This window comes from Ochotona princeps, chromosome 17, assembly GCF_030435755.1.
Source record: "Ochotona princeps isolate mOchPri1 chromosome 17, mOchPri1.hap1, whole genome shotgun sequence".
Taxonomy (NCBI): domain Eukaryota; kingdom Metazoa; phylum Chordata; class Mammalia; order Lagomorpha; family Ochotonidae; genus Ochotona; species Ochotona princeps.
The window spans coordinates 25,963,255-25,973,613 of record NC_080848.1 but is presented as its reverse complement, the minus strand read 5'-3'; the positions used below and the strand labels follow the sequence as shown (position 1 = coordinate 25,973,613).

Below are 10,359 nucleotides of genomic sequence, written 5' to 3'. Positions count from 1 at the left end.
TAACCTGACAGCTTCTGTAATGGCTGCCCCTCAGCTCAGCCTCCCGCCGAAACACCTGTGCCGTCTCCTCCCTGCTGCCATCTTCCAGGATTGTGACATAAATACACAGGAGAGTAAACACGCCACAACCTCGCTGGGTTTGTCCTTCATTGCTGGTCCAACAGCGATAACCACAGAGCCCAGCCCTGGAAAGGGCGCTCCCACCTGTCTTCACGCCCACAGTGAACAACCTACTCCCAGAGAAGGCAGGCCTTCCAAGCACCCCCGGGAAGGGACCAATTGCACACAGCAATTTCATCCTTAGTCTTGTGCAGTTATTTCCAGCACACACAAATTTGTATCACCTCATCCTCCAGATCTTTGTCCTAGCTCAGGGCACAAAGCACTTCCTCTAGGAGCCTTGTCACCCTCTTTCCTTATGCAGCACACCCCAGGCTGCCTCATTCTGGCCCAGGTGGTTGTTGAAGTGTTTCTTCCACAGAGGTGGCCCTCTCCTCCTGTTAAGAGCTTTCTTGGCCAATCGCTGTTTGCCAAAGCTCCTTCGGAAAAGGAAGACAATAGAAAGAAAGGTCTATTGTAGCCAGAGCTGCAGTGCTGATGTTGGGAGGGAAGGCCCAATGGCCTCTGCTCTGGTCTCTCCATTTCCAAAGGTCAGTGGATCAGAGGGCTCAGTACGCATGTCCCGAGACAGTGTGTGCACCCGTCTCTACGGCTTGTTAGCTCCTCCTAAAAGGAGGATTGGTCTCTGAAGGTTGCCAATGGTAGTGGAAGGAACCTCTCAGAGAGCAATTACCTTGAAGAGCCTTCCCTAGGGAACAGGCTGTCTCTTGTCCAAGTTGGAAAATTCCCACATTGTGCCAATGAGTCCAGAGGGCACTTGGAGCTTCACCAGCTAAATCGCTCACAACTCTTAAAGGGACCGTAAACAAAGAACAAGGGTACCTGCGGGGCTGTGGCAGCGGCCACCTGGCTTACAAAGAAGTAGAGCAAGGTAGCACAGCTGCTGCCCTGGCAGAACACTCCGAAATACCATGTGGAGTCCATTTTACAAACACTGATCATTGATACAATATACTGTCCCTTATCTTTGTCCTCCAAGAGAGGATAGATTTCTCTGCCAAGTTCTACAACCAACCTTGTTTCCCTAGAGGTGAAATGTCTATTCTGAAAAATGAGTTACAACATCAGAAACATCTTGCAGTCCGGACTTAAATGACGCGTTCAGCCAGCCACAGGCTAATTTTACTGCTGTAGCAGAAAGGCCGATGCGTGTTGCACACACCTTTCTCATCACATTGGTGCTGAGTGTACCAGGCAATTTCCATTTCTTTAGAAACAGATGTGCAGCCTCTTTTAGGCTTTTCCTGAGACAACCCTCAAGTTTATCTGCTGTTGCCAGGTGAACAGCAAGTGACTGGGATGGTCAGGAGGTGTGCAGGCCAGCAGGGGAAAGCTGGCTTGGGTTTAGGGTAACCTCTTACCAGCACAAAATGGATGACTCCTATTGTACTGGGTTGAAAGAAGCAAACAGGACCTGAAGGTTCAACTAAGAAGCAATTAGGGAACAGAGAAAATCTTAGATAAACTGGCCAGGCACACCCGATGTGGCTTGAAAGATGGGACCGTAAAAGGGGCAGCCTGGTCAATGGCGAGCTCAGAGAACAAAACACTGAGCTAAATGTTGTCACTGATGATGATATTTAACTCTGGAGAGGGTTGATTGAGAGCAGTTCTTACTTGTCTGATTCCTGAGTTTCAGTGCCAGCAATTCCTAATGACAGAAAAGATCAGATGTAAATATCACAGCCAAGTATTACATTCCCTTCACTGCCCCCAGTGACCACATGTGTTTGAAGAACAAAGAACCTGACTCTGCAGAGTCCCAGAGCGTCTGCGCTCTCCCTGCACTGAGTTGATGGTAACCAAAAACATTCTAACACAGCTTCTCAGAGTGTGAGGTGCTTTAGTTTGATTAGTTTTGCTTTTCTTTTTTTTTTTTGCTCAGCATTTTTAAATTTTAAGAATGTCTTCTCCGTGGTTTCTTTTTTCTAATCCAAATGAAAACAGAATTTGACTTGGGTTTTAGCAAATTAAAACAAGTTATGTGAAGAGGAGCAGAGTTAAACATGTTCCCAGGGAGATGCCAGTCCTACTTTATTTTTGGTTGCAGTTCTCTCAAGAGGGCCTTTTAATAGATCTTGGAGTAGGGGCAGGAATCCTTGGAAACAAGATAAACTGAGAGGTTTGGCTCCCCCCACCTCCCTTTTCTTCCTTTATACTTGAGGCAATTAAATTGGAAGTTGAATGTCATGAATCCTGCAGTTTTGCTTGGAATTTCCTGCTACTATCGTTAACACTTTATTTTTTTTATAGCATCAGGCACACTTGGAAGTCCAACTACCTGACCCTGTCTTTAAATCCCTTTTATTCCCAAAGCAGTAAATTCTCCACTTCTCTGGCTTGCAGAAGAATGGAACAATGCAATCACATCTTCCCCAGTTTCTAAAGCCACATTGTATTGAGTTAGCATTAGGCTTAGCTGTGTTGAAAACCCAAAGCAGCTGTGGAGTAAGACAGGCAACCACTTCTCTCCAGGAAGAGAGAAGAAAGTGGTGAATCTCTTGAGATTACTTTATAACAGAATGAGATAGTATAAAATAAAAACCAGAAATGGCTCATCCTTTATAATATTCATAATCTTCAGCAGTAATTTTGCTTTTGATAGTCCATAATAATTAAGTAATTCTAAAATCAGAAAAAAGTATAATTATAATTGAACGAAATGATATCAGACTAATTGTTAAAATGTGGAATATTATTCAAATAAGCTATAGGACATTTTCCTAATGGAGTATTATGTATCTGTTAAAAAAGGGTCTGCAGGGGCCCGGCGGCGTGGCCTAGCGGCTAAAGTCCTCGCCTTGAAAGCCCCGGATCCCTTATGGGTGCCAGTTCTAATCCCGGCAGCTCCACTTCCCATCCAGCTCCCTGCTTGTGGCCTGGGAAAGCAGTCGAGGACGGCCCAATGCATTGGGACACTGCACCCGCGTGGGAGACCTGGAGGAGGTTCCAGGTTCCCGGCTTTGGATCGGTGTGCATCGGCCCGTTGCTGCTCACTTGGGGAGTGAATCATCGGACGGAAGATCTTCCTCTCTGTCTGTCCTCCTCTGTGTATATCTGGCTGTAATAAAAAAAATGAATAAATCTAAAAAAAAAAAAGGGTCTGCAGGAACAGATAAGTTCTTATAATTTCCTGCTAAATAAAAATATAGGAATATGGGGAGATAGCACTGCAAAATAAACCTAATGGCATTTTTGATAGGATAATGACAATTTTAATAACTATTTTTCTTGACTTTTTAATTTGCTAAATATTCTTAATATTTTGTTATTTTAAAGTGTTATTTATTTTATCTGAAAGAGTTACAGAGGGGGCAGAGTGGTGGGAAAGGAGAAAGAGAGAGGGAGAGATTTTCTATCTGTTGGTTCACTCCTCAGATGGCTGTAACAAGGAGCCAGAAGCTTCATCCAGATCTCCTTCATTGGTGCCAGGAGCCATAGCACTTGAATCATCTGCTGCTGCTTTTCCTGGGCGTTTAGCAGGAAGCTGAACCAGGACCTGAACCAGCACCCATATGGGATGCCAGTATTACAGGCAGCAACTTTACCAGTACACCACAATGCTGACCCCTACACTTACTATTTTTCTTAGAAATGGAACTATAAGGTGGAATTTGGCCTAGTAATTAGTATGTTCCCATCCTTTATCAAAGTGGTTGGTTCAGTGCCCAACTCCTCTCTCAACTGCAACTTCCTGCTAATGCAGACCTTGGAAGGCAGCAATAATGGCTCAAATAATAGGGTTCCTGCCACCAATGTGGGAGACCTGGATTGCATTCCTGGCTCCTGATTTTGGCTTTAATTCAATGCCAGCCATTGTGGGCATTTTGAGTAGTAAGCCAAGATAGGAGTTTCTCTCTTGCGCGCTCTCTCTTTCTCTCTGTATTTCTTCCTCTGTCTCCCTAGCTCTCAAGTAAAAAAGATAATTCCAGAAAAGAATAAAGTATATTCTATTATCTAGCCTCTCCAGGGACCTACATTCTGCTCATCTCGTAAGGTTCAGTTTGATCCTTCTGTCCAACATCTGGCCCTGGCCTCTCCCTCCCCGTTGCTGTCAAGACCTCCTTCTACAGAACGTCACCTCTTTTACTTGGCAGCATCAAGAAGGGTCCTCTGTTGAAAATGAGCCCTTCCCTCTTGCTGCTCCTTGGTGGGCACTATGTAGGCCTGTGGCTGAGGCCCTCGAGTCTGATGCACCTACTCAGAGAGGTGGGGGGAGCAGCTTTGCAGAGTTTTTGGGTTTTAGTTACATAATGATATTGAGGAATTTTTGATAATTTCAGCTGAAGGTGGGGATGATAAATATGTTGTGGCTATTTTCTAGCATTTATATTGAACTTTTTGGTGTTTAAGCTCACCAGAAACAAGAGGGTAGCATTTGCTTTTGCTTGCCCCAGGGAGGTTGATTTCCATCTCTCTCCATGTCTAACTCTGTTTGTCTTTTTCTTACACACACATACACACTACTTCCCATTTTCTTTCATCTGTTAATTCCACCATCAGTCAACACAGTCCTTGAGCATGGATTGGGTTCAGTAAATGCTTTTTTGAATGAGAAACACTTGCAAGACTACAGGACCAGCCAGACAGGCTCAGAAAACTTGTTGATACCCTGGAGAGAGCTGTTTTTCATTAGCCCATCTGATGACTAACGTCTGTCAATCCCATGGAGGATAAAACCATTTGCCAACTTCCCGAAGGATAAGCCTTTACAAAACACACACACACACATGCACACACGCAGCAACAAATAAACAGCTAGCATTGGTTGGTGGTTCTTTCATATTTAATTGTCATAATAACCTGGTTATTATCTCTACTTAAAAAGGAGTAAGTTGAGGCACAGAGTAGTTAATTCAGTTGCCAAGGGCAACCTGGCTCGTAGTGATCTGGACCAGGATTGATCCAAATAATTTGGCTGCAGAGTTGGTTCATTGAACCCTCTCCTTCTTGGAGATAGTTCCAAGTTCTCTGAACTCTGATTTCAGGTTTCTTCCTTCTGGACCCTCTGCCACCTGGCCATTAAGTGTTGTAAGTTCCCATGGGATTCATCTTAAGCCCTGCTCTCTTAGTCTCTCTTAATTTTATAAAGCCCTTGGGTTCTATTGGTATTAGTTATCAGGATTGCCGTAATGTGCTATCCTAACCAACTGAGGGATTGTTTTCTAACAAGACCGGAGGTCTGTGGTCTGGTGCTGCTCTGGAAACTCTGTCATTACCATTCTTAGTCCCCCGGAGTGTCCCTCACCGTCAGGCTCTGCTTGTACCTTACATTCTCAGGCTTGTTTCAACTTCATGTAATATGATGGATGCTCTGCCTCTAGCTTCAAGTTCACATCGCAGATGGGGAGCTGGATGATAAGTTAAAAAAAAAAAAGCATGTGAGTCTAATCTGCTTTAAAATTCCTGGCACTCCTACCTCTGCTTGCTGCTCATTAGCTGGAGCTGGTCTTTGCTAGCAGTCAGCCAGAGAAGAAGGCATCTTCAACTGGACATGTTGCCCTCCTAAACAAATTAACACTTGGCTAGAAAGGAAAGAATTGATATTGCACAATCAACATCACATTTATGTACTATTGATCCCACATTTATAATTCTGTCTCCTTTCCAATCTCTCTTCTGGGCTTATGTTTGTACATCTAGCTGCTTAGTTGCCATTCCCAATGGTGGGATTATGTCCTCTTGGTAAATATCCATGATGTTCCTCTCAGTTGTGAGTGTATTCCTGCATGTGTAATTTTCTTCTGTGTACTCACCATGGGGATAGACAACAGGTCTGTTCTTTTCTGGTTAATGCCATCTGCCCAGTGCCAGCACATCTCAGGCAACAGTCAGTGGAGAGGCTCCACATAGTTATGAGACCATCATGGCTCCAGGGCACAGAGCACAGACTATGTATGGTTGAGAGACAGTGGACTTGCTGACACAGGGCTTCATCATGCCGGTTCTCAACTGAAAGTACGCAGGGTCTCTGCGGTACTGACCTCAAGCCTCTTTCATGAGCCTCCTAGACCCTGTCTTAATTCTAAGCTCCACTAATGTCCCTCAAGGTCATACACCAGCCAACTTCCCCACCTCCTGCTATCCTAACTGGCCTCACTGACTGATTGTGAGGCTGGACAGCCCAAGTCCATGGGTGATGACTCTTCTTGAGCAACTCTAGTCAGGCTCCTCTGAGCCTTCTTCTCCACAAGGCTTCAATCCTGCCTGCAAAACTAAACTTAGCACTTATAACTTCCTCCGCTCTCCAGTCCTCCCCTCCACACACCCCAAGACACACACTTGAACAAACTCTGAATGTTTCCAACCGGGCCCGGCGGCATGGCCTAGCGGCTTAGGTCCTCGCCTTGAAAGCCCCGGGATCCCATATGGGTGCCGGTTCTGGTCCCGGCGGCTCCACTTCCCATCCAGCTCCCTGCTTGTGGCCTGGGAAGGCAGTCGAGGACGGCCCAAAGCTTTGGGACCCTGCACCCACGTGGGAGACCCGGAAGAGTTTCCTGGTTCCCGGCTTTGGATTGGCGCACGCCGGCCCGTTGTGGTTCACTTGGGGAGTGAAACATCGGACGGAAGATCTTCCTCTCTGTCTCTCCTCCTCTTTGTATATCCGGCTTTCCAATAATAATAAAAAATCTTAAAAAAAATTTTTTTTTTTAAATTAAAAAAAAAGAAAGTTTCCAACAGCTTAAAGCCACACCCCTCAGCCAACCTCAGTCCCTCTGAAAAGTGCCTACCTGAGAGAAATCAACCTTACCTCAAGATTTGTTACTGAACCTGAAATCAGACATTCAACACAAGAGGAGCCAATGACCCAGGGGACAAGAATCTGGAGGAAAGGAAGAGGAAATTCAGTTAGGATGCTAACTACCAGGGAAGTGGCAGACAAGTACCTTAACGTCTAACCTGTCCGTCAAAGGGAAGTGGTTCAGGGTTTTTGTAGGGAAACACAAATTTAGCTAAATGACTACAATCACACGAAAGCTATGTAGGAGGTGACATCTCCAGATGTTCCATTACTAGCTGGGTACTTATGGTCCAAGCATTCCAATCCTTACTGTGTTATGAGGTCATCAGTGTCCAGATTTCAGGGAAATGAAAACAGAATCATCAGCCACAGAGTGGTTAGGGGATGCTGGGTCAACCCTACTCCCTCAGGCCTTTTAACCTTCAAAATTGAAACAAGGTCGCCTATGTGACAGATGAACTATTTGTTCCTGACAAGCCTGGTGTTGGCCTCAAATGTCCTCTTGGAACAGCTCCTTTGGAAAGCTTGCCATTATAAACCCCTTCTCTGCCCTTGGAGACATAAGTCTACTGCCCAGAGCTGTCTCTGTGAAATGTAAACTTTCAGGGCTCTTGCTCAGGCTCTGGCTCCCAGCTAGCGGGCAGGTCTTCCTCTGCCCTGTGTGATCACTGTGTCCTGTCATGAGAACTCGAAAATGTTTGTCACTTCCCCAGATATATGCCAGCTAAAAAACCCATGTGACCATGTCAGCCTCCACTTCCCTGTTTTTATGATTTCCAACTTCCCTGGCTCTGCTCAAACCCCTGCCATTGTTTTCCCTTCCAGTTCTCTTTTCAAAATTCCCCATCATCAAAGTTCAGCTCATTTCCTGCTGGGAAAAAAAAAGTCTTTTTCCTGTTGTGGTAGTACCCCTGAATCAGATCTATCGCCTCTGTTGGAGCTTCGCTTTGTTTATTGTTGACATCCATGATTGTTAAGGAATACGTAAATACATAAAGTGCCCTTTTCTTTCAGATTTTTTAAAAAAGATTTATTTCATTTATTTGAAAGGCAGAGTTACAGAGAGAGAAGTAGAGACAGAGTAAGAGATCTGACACCCTCTGGTTCATTCCCCAAATGGCTGCAATAGCTGGGACTAGCCCAGGTGAAAGCCAGGAGCCAGGAACTCTGTCCTGGTCTCCCATGTGGATAGCAGAAGCCCACGTACTTGTGCCATTATCTGCTGCTTTTGCAGGAACTTGGGTCATAAGCCAAGACTTGAACTGGGTGCTCATTTGGGATGCCGGCATGGCAGTCAGCAACCCACTGCACCACAACCCAGACCCTTAGGCTATTTTTGATTGTCAAAAACATCTTTTTTTGGTGTGGGCATTAGGTGCAGCAGTTAAAAAGTAGTATATGGGAGTGCCTGGGTTTAAATCCTAGCTTGGTTATGATTCCAACTTTATGCTAATGCACATCTTGGGAGGCAGAGGGATGGTTCAAATATTTGGGTTCCTGTCACTCGTGTATGAGACCTGGATTGAGTAAATTGTTTCAAGATCAAACTCTTTTTAGAAAACAACGTAGGGGCTCGTACTATGGTGTAACAGGTAATGCTGTCACCTGTGGCGCCAGCATCCCTGGTTTGAGTCCCGGTTGCTCCACTTCCAATCCAATCCCCTGCTAAAATGCTTGAGAAAGCAGCAGAAGATAACCTAGGTGGCTTGGGCCCCTGCAGTCCTGTGGAAGACCCAGAAGAAGCTCTGGGCTTCTGACTTTGTATAGGCCCAGCTCGGGCCATTGCAGCCACTTGGATAGTGAATGAGTGGATCTTTATATAGAACTCTGCCTTTCAAATAAATAAATAAATCATTTGCAAAAGAGAACAATGTAACATTTTTCACTTACTAAAACACTGAGAGAATGTTTTGATGAACTAATCAGATTCCTATGTTTCTTCAAGAAAACCCAAAAAAGTATTTAGAAGAACTTTCCTTCTGTATACCAATAAAAGGAAAAAACTCAATACTTTTGACACCAGATCTGTGGAATTTTTTTCCATACCAGCAGTTCAATTCAGTTCTGACACTATCTACAAGGAGTTATATAGTCTTTTTTATTTAAGATTTATTTTTTTTTATTACAAAGTCAGATATACAGAGAGGAAGATCTTCTGTCCGATGATTCACCCCCCATTGGGCCGTCCTCAACTGCTTTCCCAGGCCACAAGCAGAGAGCTGGATGGGAAGTGGAGCTGCCGGGATTAGAACCGGCGCCCATAAGGGATCCCGGGGCTTTCAAGGCGAGGACTTTAGCCGCTAGGCCAGGCCGCCGGGCCTCGAGTTACACAGTCTTATACAGTCCTAGAAGACTGACCCCACTTCAGCCACTGATCCAAAGTGCAGTTAGTCACTTGTCTTTCTGAAGGGTGCTTGACCTACTTCTTCGTATTCATTCATTTGTTATGACAACTCATAGAACTGAGAAAAAGAGTTCATTAACTAGATTGCTAGTTACTCAGGGATGCCCAGGTGAGGTGCACAGAACAAGTACATGGAAGGAGTGTGGAGCACCCCTGCCCTCTCTGGATGCCCTCTACGCAGTGCCTGCCTGTGTTCACAACCTGGACGTTCTCTGAATCACATCCTTTTTGGATTTTGTGGCAGCTTCATTATGTAGGCATGATGTATGTGATTGATGACTAAGTTATCTCCTGCTGCTCCTTCCTCTCCCTCCCCGGGGTAGGGGTCCATGGGACAGAAAGTTGCAGCCCTTTAACCACATGGTTGATTCCCTACAACCAGCATCCTCTAAATAACTTCAGATTTGCTTGAACCTCACATGACATTTATCATTTAAATCCTGATTTTTCTGTTTACTGCATGTGGAGCTGTGGCCAAATTATGTGACTTATCCAAACTTTAGTTTTCTCATGTTTAGCATGCAGTGTGAGGCAGGCATTTGGCCTAGTATTAAGGTGGGCTCTGCCCTTCCTAAGCAGATTGTGAGAGGCAGCAATGGTCCAAGTGCCTGGGTTCCTATGTCCTGTGTGGTAAACATGTATTAAGTTTCCAGCTCTGGTTTCAATCCTCCTATCATTGTGAGTGTCTGGTGATTGAGCCAGTGGATAGAACTACCTTCTTCTGTGTTAAATAAAATATTTAAAAATGGGAAAAACATATATATATATCCTTAAGAGGCAAACATATTAACATGAAATTTAAAAACCTGCGTCTAAAATGAAACAGATTAGCACAAGTACAAAACAACGGTTGAGGGCCATTCCTTGGATGATTTGCACAAGCAAACAGTAAATATTTTGCTCCCTCTTGTGGAAATTAAAGCAAACATGGAGTCTAAAGCAATAACAAAATAGAACAAGATAAAAAGACCACAGTAATAAGGTGAAACAACAGCTGCAGTAACTAGAGGAAATAAATTAAGGAGAAAGATAATTACAGAAATGAAAAGCACCTGAGAAACTCGAAGTGCGGCAGTGACATTACTGAAAATGA

The 10,359-nt window shown here is 44.6% G+C and overlaps 1 long non-coding RNA gene across 2 annotated transcripts; it reads right to left on the bottom strand.

Annotated features, from left to right (window-relative positions):
- Positions 1-689: 689 nt before the first annotated feature.
- Positions 690-7,136, bottom strand: LOC131482346 (uncharacterized). 2 transcript variants are annotated; one of them, XR_009246912.1, is made up of 4 exons: positions 6,872-7,136; positions 5,877-6,072; positions 5,369-5,471; positions 690-1,771 (listed from the first exon to the last, which is right to left on the bottom strand). It is a non-coding gene; the product is annotated as an uncharacterized LOC131482346 (long non-coding RNA). The 2 variants fall into 2 exon arrangements; XR_009246913.1 differs by having other exon boundaries at positions 5,877-6,011.
- Positions 7,137-10,359: the final 3,223 nt, after the last annotated feature.